The sequence below is a fragment of the Equus caballus genome, chromosome 3, assembly GCF_041296265.1.
Source record: "Equus caballus isolate H_3958 breed thoroughbred chromosome 3, TB-T2T, whole genome shotgun sequence".
In the NCBI taxonomy this organism is placed as follows: domain Eukaryota; kingdom Metazoa; phylum Chordata; class Mammalia; order Perissodactyla; family Equidae; genus Equus; species Equus caballus.
Window position 1 is genome coordinate 77,098,996 of NC_091686.1, and position 12,407 is coordinate 77,111,402.

Below are 12,407 nucleotides of genomic sequence, written 5' to 3' on the forward strand. Positions count from 1 at the left end.
TAGTAAGTTTTTTACTAGTTGTAAAGATTATACACATCTACACAAATATATATACACACACACACATATATATGTAAAATTTTTATAATTGTATATAACAAAATATATATAATCTGTTCTTTGTTGTATACTTTGTTGTCAAATGTATATCAGAAAACCATGTAGTAACCAACTTTTTAGGATATTATCAAGGTTAACATTAGTCCAGGGAGTTTTGAACAGAATGAGAAGACTCACTGAATACAGAAAATCAGATTTTCAAATGTGACCTGGAATCATTCTCCGATATCAGAGTTCAGACCAAAGCTTAAATTCATGGATGATTTGCCAATTTCAACCATAATAAGCATATAAAATACCTCACAGAAGGTTGTCCTTGAAAGGAACTCTTCTCTGTTCAGTTTTATTGCACGTGTTAAATTCTCCACTAGCTACAAAATGCATTTTGATAGAGTGAAACTTCAAGATGATAGAATATAATCTTGCCTATTTCCCAGCACAAGAAGTTTTGTCCATATAGAAGTGCGAATATATCAAAGTCATGTGCCTTAATATATTTCATAGCTACACATGTTCATATTTGATATGTAATTGCATTCATCCCTTGGATGTCTAATACGTGATTAATATTTTTGTGATTATAGTTCAAAAGAAAAGAAAAAGAGTGAGTATCCAAGTGTTCATTCTGGGCATCAAGCATTTTCTTCTTAATGAGAGAAACTCACGTTTCATTGTCAATCAAATTTATCAGATTATTTGTAAATGAGCAGAGCCTTACTCATTTCACGATTTGTATTTCATGTAAATTTGGAACAAATTTATAGAGAGTTAAACCTTTATCAGAATATCAGTTTATTTATTTACAATGAAAAGCATAGTGGAAAAATTATTGCTAAGCCAAGATCTCCTTCCTAATTTCAAGGCATCTGGGGAATTCAAGTAGCACCAATAACATTGTTTTACTAGCATTTTGTCAGAATGAAGGTAGATGAAGAGTTTGTAGAATATTTCACCTCCAGGGGAATTAACCCTGCTTCCATGTGGACTGTCTCAAGATATATATATATATATATATATATATATATTTTTTTTTTTTTTTTTTTTTAAAGATTGGCACCTGAGCTAACAACTGTGGACAATCTTTTTTTTTTTTCTGCTTTATCTCCCCAAATCCCCCCGGTACATAGTTGTATATTCTTCTTTGTGGATTCTTCTAGTTGTGGTATGTGGGACGCTGCCTCAACGTGGCCTGCTGAGTGGTGCCATGTCCGCGCCCAGGATCCGAACCAGAGAAAACCTGGGTCACCGGAGCAGAGCACAAGAACTTAACCACTCGGCCACGGGGCCGGCCCCACAAGATATATATTTTTATACTTTTAATTTCACTGTTAAAAAGTGATATATTCTGATCATATTTCCAATATTTAGAATAAATCTGTTTTACGTCTACCCTCCTTTCCGTCAATGTACTGACTCCAAGCACTTTAATAGGTTAATTTTAATTAAATATTTACTAAGCACAGTAGATGACTTCTTATCCAAATCAATAGAGTTGGTTAATCAAAGAAAAATCAGCTAGCTGGAAATCATAAAATAGCTATAAGTTTTTGTATCTTGTAAACGTAAGCATATATTATTTACTAATAATCATTTACAAATGTTTTACTGGAGGTATAAGTTATTTTCTTTGGGCTGGGGCCTACCACTTGCGGTTTGTCTTTACCTTATTTCATATACTACACCCATAATGCATCATCTATTTGCAGTAATATTTTCTTTCAACTGAAGAAAATGAAGTGCCAAATCTCCATCAAAACTAATGCAAACTGTGGTAAAGTAGAATAAAGAATGTGCCCCAGGAACACGTAAAAGAAAGCACTTCACTATGGCCGAAGACCCCAAATAAATCTTCCAAATAAGCAGATATTTTGAGGGAAGTCCTGAGAAAATAAGACTTTTCAAGGAGGTCAAAGATGAGAAAGTCATTCCAGTCAAATGACACGAGATATTCAAAGACCCGGAGGAGATCAATGAATAACACACTCAGAAAACTTTGTGCTATGTTTTACCAGTAGAGAGTTAGCTGAGATCTATGTTGTAAACATTTGGTTTAATCTAGAGACAAGGGATTTTTTGCAGGACTTTAATCAGACAGGTTTTTGTTTGTTTGCTTAGTCAAATTTGCAGTTTAGACGGATGCATTCACGTGTAAACTCAATATCTAAAATACGGAAATAGAGGAAGGTCCTACTTTCAAATCTATGATCTGACACTTTCTGGCTGAGTGACTTGGGGTGAATTTCTTCAGTATGTCTTGGATATTGGTAGAGGTCTCATTCTCTTTCCTTAACTCCAGCTCTTGGGCAAAACTATTCCAACAAGTTTAAATCAAGTTGAAATTCTACAGTAACTCACAGCCTTGGATACCTGCCTCTTCCTCCCCAGTCCCTTCCTTACCCCACCCTCTGAGGTACATACAGGCACAAGCATACTGACTGTGATATCATCCTCTAAGGAGACAGTGGTACCCGCAGACCAGAGCATGTCTGGCCGCAGCATTAATATTTCCTCACTCTTTCAATTTCTTCACGTCCAAAGTCTCTTATGGCTCTATAAAGCTGAGGGTGGCTATATTAATTTCACAAAGTGGAAATGGACACAGAAGACAGTTTGGTCAATTCTTTTAAATTTTAAAAGTACATTTCTTTACCTAGGCCATATAAGTAAACATCAAAAATGTCAGCACCAATCATATATTCCATAGGTATCACAAAACGATTTTCATAGCTCAAAAAAAGACATAGAAAAAATTTCTCAGCATTATAGAAGAACATATAGACTAGACAATATAAATTTCTTTCTTTTTCTTTTTTACTAGCCTTACCAAACTAAAAATCCAAACAAAATATCCAAAGTTGATCTGCCTTTGTCTAACTATCCATCTACCATCTATCTATCCTCTATCAATCATCTACCATTTATCTCTCTCTATTTCTCCCCCTTTTCTCTGACTCTTGCACCTACCTACAATGGATACTAACCTCCAGAAAATTCCTTCCTATGTTGCTTGAAGATGTCTCACATGAGCCTGTTCATGAGAACCTACAGGTTCAGTTACCAGGAAACATCTATAATTTTTCCTTTTTGTTTATTGGCAGAGTCTTCCATTGGGCAATATAATGGAATACAGTAACATGCCTGTGTAATATTACTGTTCCCCAAAAGGGTACTTTTGCTTCCACTGCTACTTTTTTTTCTTTTAACCAGGCCCTGGCACTTTTGCTGGGATCCCTGGCACTCTGATATGGTGGAGACTTTATGCAGCAGAGTATAAAGCATTTACTATGTAGAAGGTGTTAAAGGTATACGATACTTTCCCCGCAGAAGTCAATCAGTTATATTCTTCTATCATTTTGTGTTGCAGTTTACCTCAATAGTACCAAAACACTAAGCTTTTGGGAAAAAAGCTATGTGATTTCACATATGTCTTTTTAAAAATCCCCCCATACATCTCAGAAGTGCTGGATGGGAAGACCACAGGGTGCTGGATAGGAAGGAAAGTTCTATTGAGACATTTAGAATGCTGTCTTCCCAATCACTGAAACTTTCCTGTCAGGGAATAATACTTTGTCACTTGACCATGTATGAATTTCTCAGGGGAATTTTCTCCACAAAGCTCTTGTGTCCCTTAATTAGCTCTGACAGATCTTCCCTATCAGGTCACCAGACATTGTCAGATATGACTGGAGCCCAGCACTGACATCAACAAGGGTCAATCTAGAACTCTTCTCTGTAGCTCAGAGCTACACGCTCTTCTCAGAATAAGATTGTACTCTCCTACGTGCTTGTTCCTTGTCACGTCTCACTTGCTATTCACTTGTCGTCATTTTACATTTTCTCACCTAGGGTTGATAGACTAAATATGCTACTGCTGAATGTACACTTAGCTATTCAAAGGTGTGGTGATACCTACCCAACAGTGTTATGTGACTATGTGTACACATACGCATTTGTGGGTGTTGCGAGAAGAGGCCTTTCTTGGGCTCATGATCTTTTTAAGATATAAAAGCTCCACTTGTGCTTATATACTGAAACAGTTACATCCTCCACAATGAACTATCTTACTCATTTCACCTAAAATCACGGTAGAAAAGAACATTCTCTAGTTTAAAAGGTGAACTATAACTATATTTCCCAGAAATATTAATTAAGCATGTTTCCCAGAGTTCTTTTTTTCTCCCCCCACTTCCAACCTCTTAACATTAGCTTTAGAAAATTTGCAAATGTGTTCTTTTCTACTTGGGCATTGCAAAATTTTTAGTGTGTGGTTGGCTATCTATGAAAATGCTAGTAATGTCTGCACTTATATAGTTCAATATAGAACTATAGTTCTCCGTTTTTTAAAAAATAAATTAAAGAATATTTTGAGAAAAAACAAAGCTTCCTACATATAGAATGAATGATTAGATAGGTGAAATTGTTAGATATAAATAAATGAAACACAACAAAGAAGTAGAATAATTTAAAGTAGGAAAAAAAATGGAACAGTTTCTCTATAAACATAAGTCTCTACCTAAATCCTCTTGGAAATTTGCTTGGCATTACTATACAGACTTACAGATCCAGTATTAATAAGATAGATTAAAAAAAAACATGGATTTGCTATTTTAGAGTGACCAAAAAATAATAAAATTCAACCATGGAAGTATGGAGGAAATGAATAAATTAGAATAAATTAGAAAAAATCAAAATAAATTAAGGGGCCAGCCTGGTGGCACAGTGGTCAAGTTCACACACTCTGCTTCGGCAGCCCAGGATTCACCAGTTCATATCCTGGGCATGGACCTGTGCACCGTTTATCAAGCCATGCTGTGGCAGGTGTCCCACATATAAAGTAAAGGAAGAAGGGCACAGATGTTAGCTCAGCGCCCATTTTTCTCAGCATAATGTTAGTTCAGGGCTAATCTTCCTCAATAATAATAATAATAATTTAAAATGAGTGGGGGTAGGAAAATATACAAGTGGAAAAGTATAATACAATAACAATAAAATGATAAGCTATGAAAACCAGTAGGTACTAGAAAGCTTTAAAAAAGCTTTTAAAGCAGAAAACCCTAGCTCATAAAACAATATATACAAATCGTTATTTCCAAATAAACATTGTATAGCAGAATTCAACCTATGGTGATAAAAAAACGCCTGCACAAAATATTTCAATGATGCAATATCTGATATAAGACAATATATTTATATTATTTCAAATATAAATGGATACTTCATACAACACAAATTGAAAACCTAATTTATACATATGTAGCTGTATTTTTTCATTGCCATAATTATAACGAATGGATAAAACTACATATTTCTCTTGATCAACTGTATTTTCATATTGTGAAGTAAGAGATCTAGATTCATTAACATAAACGTAAGCAATTCTAGTCAAGAGTTCACAATGAAAGAAGTTAGAATAAAAGATTCCAAACAAATGCCTGTAGTCATTAATCTCTGACAAGCTGAAAGGACAAAAAATTATCTTGCCTCAAAATACACTTTATTTATCAGTATGCTCATCTAGCCCACAGCAGACAGGCTCAGCAGGACTGCTTTAATCCTCTATTTGAATGCAGCTTTCTAGACGTCAGATTTAGAATATCTCAGGGATGCTCATTTTCTCTACTTAAATAGCACCTTACATTCTCAAGTTCCTTTACAATTTTGTGACTCCTAAGAATGGAACAGTCTCTTTACTATGACTTTGAAAATAGTTTCTAAAATAAACATCTCAAAGCTAAACTTTAAAATTCAGATTTGAAGATTTATCAGTATCTATTATTTGAAAACATCTTTGAATCATAGATTCGCTCTATTTTACAAATATGTTTTTCTGATAGGTTAAATAACCAAACTGACATAAAAATATTATAATTTCTTTTGCAACTGTCTTTGATAGTTTTCCATTTGATAGACTTTTTTTTCTTTTCCCCCAATTCCTCAAGATATTAATACTTGAAATTAGATAAAGAAAAAGTTTAGTTTCCTGTGTAATGTACTAATATTTTCTATCACAAAACTGCTTGCATATATGCAACAAACCTAATCTCAGTTAAAAAATATGATGTAAATAAGCGTCCTTTTCTAAAATGTTCTGCAGAGAGGACAAAATGAGATATTAAAGTTTTGAGCTAGCCACAATACCAAAGCATGAAGTCCAGAGTTGTCTCAGGGGGCCAGCCCTGTGGGCAAGTGGTTAAGTTTGCACTCTGTGCTTTGGTGGCCCAGGGTTTCACTGGTTTGGATCCTGGGCACAGACATGGCACCACTCATCAGACCACGCTGAGGAAGCATCCCACATAGCACAGCCAGAAGGACCCATGACTAGAATATACAACTGTATACTCAGGGGCTTTGGGCAGAAGAAGAGCAACAACAAAAAAAGAAGACTGGCAACAGATGTTAGCTCAGGTGCCAATCTTTAAAAAAAAAAAAAAAAGAGTCGTCTTAGATGCTTCATTTCCATTTTAGTATCTCCCTTCTCTCTTCAGGAACACTTATCCACACTCCATCCCTTAATGATAGTATATTCAACAGAGCATCAGCTGATTTTGATTAATTAATCAATCCAATTAATAGTGATCAGCATTTAGGTAGATGAATATATATGGTAGCTAATAAAACCTTAATATGCACTTCTCATGGATATTGTGTGAAAAATTCAATGATATAAGGAATAAATATTTAATTCTGAAAGCTCTAACATGAGCCAGTGTAAAAATACTGATATCTGCTAAGGGGTGAATTATGTTCCCCAAAAAGATATGTTGAGACTACTTCCCAGTATTTGTGACGGTAATCTTATTTGGAAATCGGGTCTTTGTGAATGTTATCAAGTTAAGATGAGGTCATATTTGATTAGTGGATCCTAAGCCAATATGACTGGTGTCCTTTTAAGAACAGAAGAGACACAAACACACAGAGAGGAGAATACCATGTGAGACAGAAGCAAACACTGGAGTGATGAATTATAACTAAAGGACTGCCAAGGCTTGCAAGCAACCAACAGAAGCTAGGAGAGAGGCGTGGAACAGATTCTTCCTCTGAGCCACCAAGAAGGAACCAGCCCTGTCAACGTCTTGATTTTGGACTTCTGACCTCCAGAGCAGTGAGAGAATAAATTTCTGTTGTTTTAAGTGACCCAGTTTGTGGTAATTTGTTACAACAGCTTTAGGAACCTGATAAAGTGTCCTTGTTTGGACAAAGAAAATCATTTGATAAATGTTACTGCTCCATGAAGAACCGTTGGAAAAACAGTAAGGATACATGTTCAACAAGTTGCTGGCCTTTTACATTAACAAATGGAAATAATGTTCACAAACTGAAAGGTTCCAAGAAAAGGAAGTGTATATTCCAATTTAACGTATCATACATTATTATTTTGATGCCCATGCTGCCTCTCTACGTGGCAATACACATAGACACTAGTCTAGCATTTCCCTCACTACTTTTATATGGGAAAACTTGATTAAAATGATTTCAAAAGGAAAAGTATTCATACTTAAAGGAAAGTCAGCTTTTGGGTTGGGCAGCTCAAAGACGAACTGGCATTGGAAAAGGAAGTGGCAGATGTAAGTTTCTCAGGAGTTGGGAGTCCCGTGTTTAGTCTTGGCTTCTCCACCAGCTAGCTGCCTGCAAATCCGTTAAGTTTTCTGAGCCTAGGTTTCCTCATCTGGAAAATAAAAAATTTGATGAGACACATTGGGCATCTACATCCTGCCTAAATCACTGGTGATAACCAACCTGACTTTGGCGTATCCACTTCTTTAACCTTCTTTCAAGTCAGAAAGACAGGAGACAATTTATCTTGATTTGTTTAACAGTGGAAAGACAGCTACTTGCAGCTAACCTTAAACAAAGTTACAATATGATAATGCTTATTGAAGCTACATTAAGATCTTAATTTCATCCAATCACCAAATCATTTCTCTCTCCTTTAACCCCTAATTTCTACTTTTGTCTAAAGATCTTTTTAGGCGCTCTCTAAGATAACATAATTCCTTCAAGAAGAAAAATATCCACTTAAAAGAATTCCTGAACTTTGCAGTTTAACACCAAGGTCATGGAGTGGGAAAAAGGAATAAAACAACTTTCACTAAACATCACCACTGCTTCTTCTTGTATTCATTTCTCTCCAGTTCAAAATTAGAATTAAAATAAAAATGGACAATTTATCTCATGTAGCCTACGTGAACACTGAGACTAGCACTTTGTCATGTTTCTAAATATTCTGACAAGTATTACTGTCTGCTATGAATTACTTTCTGATTATGTAGACAAGAAGTTTTCTGAGCCCTTTTCTTTCATTTCTTGTATATGTCCCTCTTGCAAGTTTTTCTAGGATTTTGATCTCTTTCCTCTGATATCACTAATTAGCCTTGCAAAGCTAAGCCTTAGTTCTCCTTTTGGGAAAAAGTCCATCTCTGTAGCATTCTTGGAGAGTTTCAAGTGTAGGAAGTGCTCTTCTCCCTTGCCTCCACAAAATAACACCCTAGATCACATAATCAAAATATAAATAACTCAGAAAAAAATTCCAATGCTAGAGGAACAAAGGTGAAATTTCTAACAAACCTGAATTTTTCATTGAACATTTTTAAGGAGTGGATCTTCAAGGCATGCTTGCACCCACTGGGAATTGCCAGCACAAGGTTTCCTTTGCTCTTAACCTTGTCCATCTGCCCTCAAGTTCGAGTTCTCTGCTCCATCCCATAAACCAATTTTATTCCAAGCCTCTCTCTGTGAGATTTTAAGCCGTTTCTTTTCCCTAGAAGGATTTTATCTATTCTCTTTGGAAGAGAGTTTGCTTCTCAACTCAATCCCATGTGTTATGGTCTTAAGTAACATCCAGAGTTTCAGTCAATCCATCAAGATTTGCTGCAGCTCTGTTTCATTCACCTGGAGGAGATGGCTTCAGGCCCATGAGAAAAGATGAACGAAGTACTGTGGTTTTATTATATTTTTTAATATTTCCACCAGAAAAGCAGCATGCCTTCAAGTTCTTAGTTGTCAATAAGTAATGTAAGTTCCCTTCATGTATTAAATAGGATGGTTCCACTATACATAACAGAAACTCCGACAAAATCAATCATAAAATAGGAATATTCTTATATAACAGGAAGTTCCAAGGTAGGGCAAGTTTCAGATTTAGTTGACGCCATGATGACATCAGAGACACAGATTATTTTCATTTCCTTGCAGTGTCATTCTCAATTTTATTTTATACTCTCTATATAGAGCAATTCTAAGCATCATATCTAGATTTGAATGTGTCTTGAAACAAATAGAAACTTTCTCTTCTTGCAGAAAATTCTTTTCAAGAAGACCCTTAGCTGACTCCCCTCATGAATTATTAGCTAGATACGGGTCACATGCCCATTTCTGAACCAAAGGCAAACGAGGGAAATTGGCTTCCTCCTAGACCAATCTGGCCCCATCTGAGATGAGTTGGGGGGGGGGGGTGGAGATCAGCTTCCTCTGAGACACCAGCTGAGCAAAATTGAAGTTCTATTGAGGAACAAAAGAATGAGAGCAGTAGATGCTAAGTAGACATAATCACCGCCTTAAAGAAAACTTTTGCTCTCTCTCTCTTAGAAATTATAGTTCTTTCTAAATTCAACACTAGGATGAGGTACCAGCTTTCCTTAAAAATTTCAATTGGGTAGGGGCTGGCCCCGTGACCGAGTGGTTAGGTTCACGCGCTCCGCTGCAGGCGGCCCAGTGTTTCGTCGGTTCGAGTCCTGGGTGCAGACATGGTGCTGCTCGTCGGGCCACGCTGGGGCGGCGTCCCGCATGCCACGGCTAGAGGGACCCACAAGGAAGAATATACAGCTATGTACTGAGGGGCTTTGGGGAGAAAAAGGAAAAAATAAAATCTTTAAAAAAAAAAAAATTTCAATTGGGTAATTTTCAACATAGTTAAGAGAGTAGATGAAAGAAACCAGGCACAAAATGATGTCCTCAGAATATTAGGAACCTATCTACCCGTCAGATGTTAACAGAGATGCTAAACAAAGACCATACTCTCATAAGTGGAAACAATAACAATCAGATAAATAGTCCTCGCATTTATCCAACTAAATCAATTTTCTCTCATAATGTGAGGGCCATTGGCTTATTTGAAACTTTCAGACTAAAATAATATTTTCTCAGTGCTGTGCAGTTTTGAAGAACTCTGCTTCACCATTCAATTTTGCCAATCATGTCTTCAATCTCTTTTGATCAATGTTCCAAAGATTAAATGGGGCATCTGAGAAACTCATTGAGGATATTCTTTTCTACTGTTGCTTCAAGTCTACTGCCTGGATTCAGAAGCAGAAAGCCATTCTTGCCTACCATCTCCCCAAAGAGCAATGCCTAATTTGTTTGTGTCTTATTTGGCCTTTTATAAGCAATTAGCACTCCTGGTCTAATCCTTGATAATTGGCATCCTCCCACTTATATTCATTAGAGGCAAGTTATGATATCTTTTTATCAATTTTGGAACTTTAAAATAGAGCTATTTCCCCTATCAATGACATTGCAGAAACAATGAACAAAACCAACAAGATTTTCATAGATTATCTCTTAGCTTAGCTGAAATTTGAGTAATATAATTTGCCTTCCTACCTGCAGGAACTATACTAAGACCTATAGACAATCTTTAGACAATTTCGCTTATTTATTGAAATGCTGATATCTTTAAATTTGTAATTTCTCACCCTAGTATCTCCTCATTCCAATAGGTTACTTGGTGAGTTCAGTGGTTGTCTACTGTGCATCGCAAATGTAAACTGTGCATATTAGTCTCCTAGAGCTGCCATAACAAAATATCAGAGAACAGGTAGCTTAAACAACAAAAATTTATTTCTTCATAGATCTAGAGACTAGAAGGCCAAGATCAAGGTGATGGCAGGGTTAGTTTCTCCTGAGGCCTCTCTTCTTGGCTTGTAGTTGGCCACCCTCTTGCTGTGTCCTCACATGACCTTTTCTCTGGGCATATGTATTCTTTCTGTCTCTCTTGCTGCATATGACACCAGTCATATTGGATTAAGGCCCCACTGTAAAGGCCTTATCCTACCTTAATTGCCTATTTAATGGCCCTATCTCCAAACACAGTCGTATTCTAAGGTACTGGGGTTAGCACTTTAATATATGAATTTGGAGGGACAAAATGCAAACCATAACACTGCAAACCAGATGCCTATCTACCTCAAACTTTCTCTTTCCCTAGTTTCCACAACTGTAGTGGCATCACCATCTATCTAAAACTGTTCAGTCTCAGTACCTTTCCCTGAAGTCTTGTCACCAGCTCTACTACCTTGATCCAAGCCTCTATTATCTCCTGTCTAGACTATCACCCTTCATATGACTCTCCTCATCAATTGCCTAATTCTAGCCACATTAGCTACATCTCTGTTTCTCACAGAATTGAAATTTAATTCTGCCTAGAAGTATTGGCATGAGTTTTTCTGTATTTAGTATTCTCTCTCCAAATCCTTAAATATATGAATTTGTCTAATCATTCATCTCTTCTCAAAAGTTCTTATTTCTAATAGATTTTTTCTTGATCACCTTATCCAAAGTGTCCCTCCTTTCACTCTTTCTTCAATATCCCTGTTTTATTTTGTGATCTCTCTGTGAAGGCATCATCTTCATTATTAGTTTGTTTATATTTTCCCTAGCCCAACTTATATATATAATCCTTTAGAGAAGGGGTCTTTTCCTTTTCATTCACAATCTGAACTGTGCCTGAAAAATAAGACGTGAAAGGGTGGAAAAAGATATTCCATGCAAAAGGAAACCAAATGAAAGCTTTAGACTTTAAAACAAAGATTGTAATAAGAGAAAAAGATGGGTGTTACATAGTGATAAAGAGGTCATTCCAACAAGAGGATATATTTGTAAATATTTATGTACCCAACATAAGAGCACCTAAATATATAAAGCAAATATTAATAGACCTAAAGGGAGAAATAGATAGCAATACAATGATAGTAGGAGGTTTTAATATGTTACTTACCTCAATGGATAGGTCATCCAGACAGAAAATCAATAAGGAAACATCAGCCTTAAACAACATGTTAGACTAGATTGACTTGAGATATATACAGAACATTTCATCCAAAAGCAAGAATACACATTCTTCTAAAGTGCACATGGAACATTTTCCAGGACAGATCACATCTTAGGCCACAAAACAAGTGGTCTTAATAAATTTGAGAAGATTGAAATCATATCAAGCATATTTTCTGACCACAATGGTATAAAATTTTAAGTTAATCACACAAAGAAAACTGGAAAATTCAAAAATACATGGATATTAAACAACAAATGGGTCAAAGAACAAATCAAAAGAGAAAGCAAAAAATACCTTG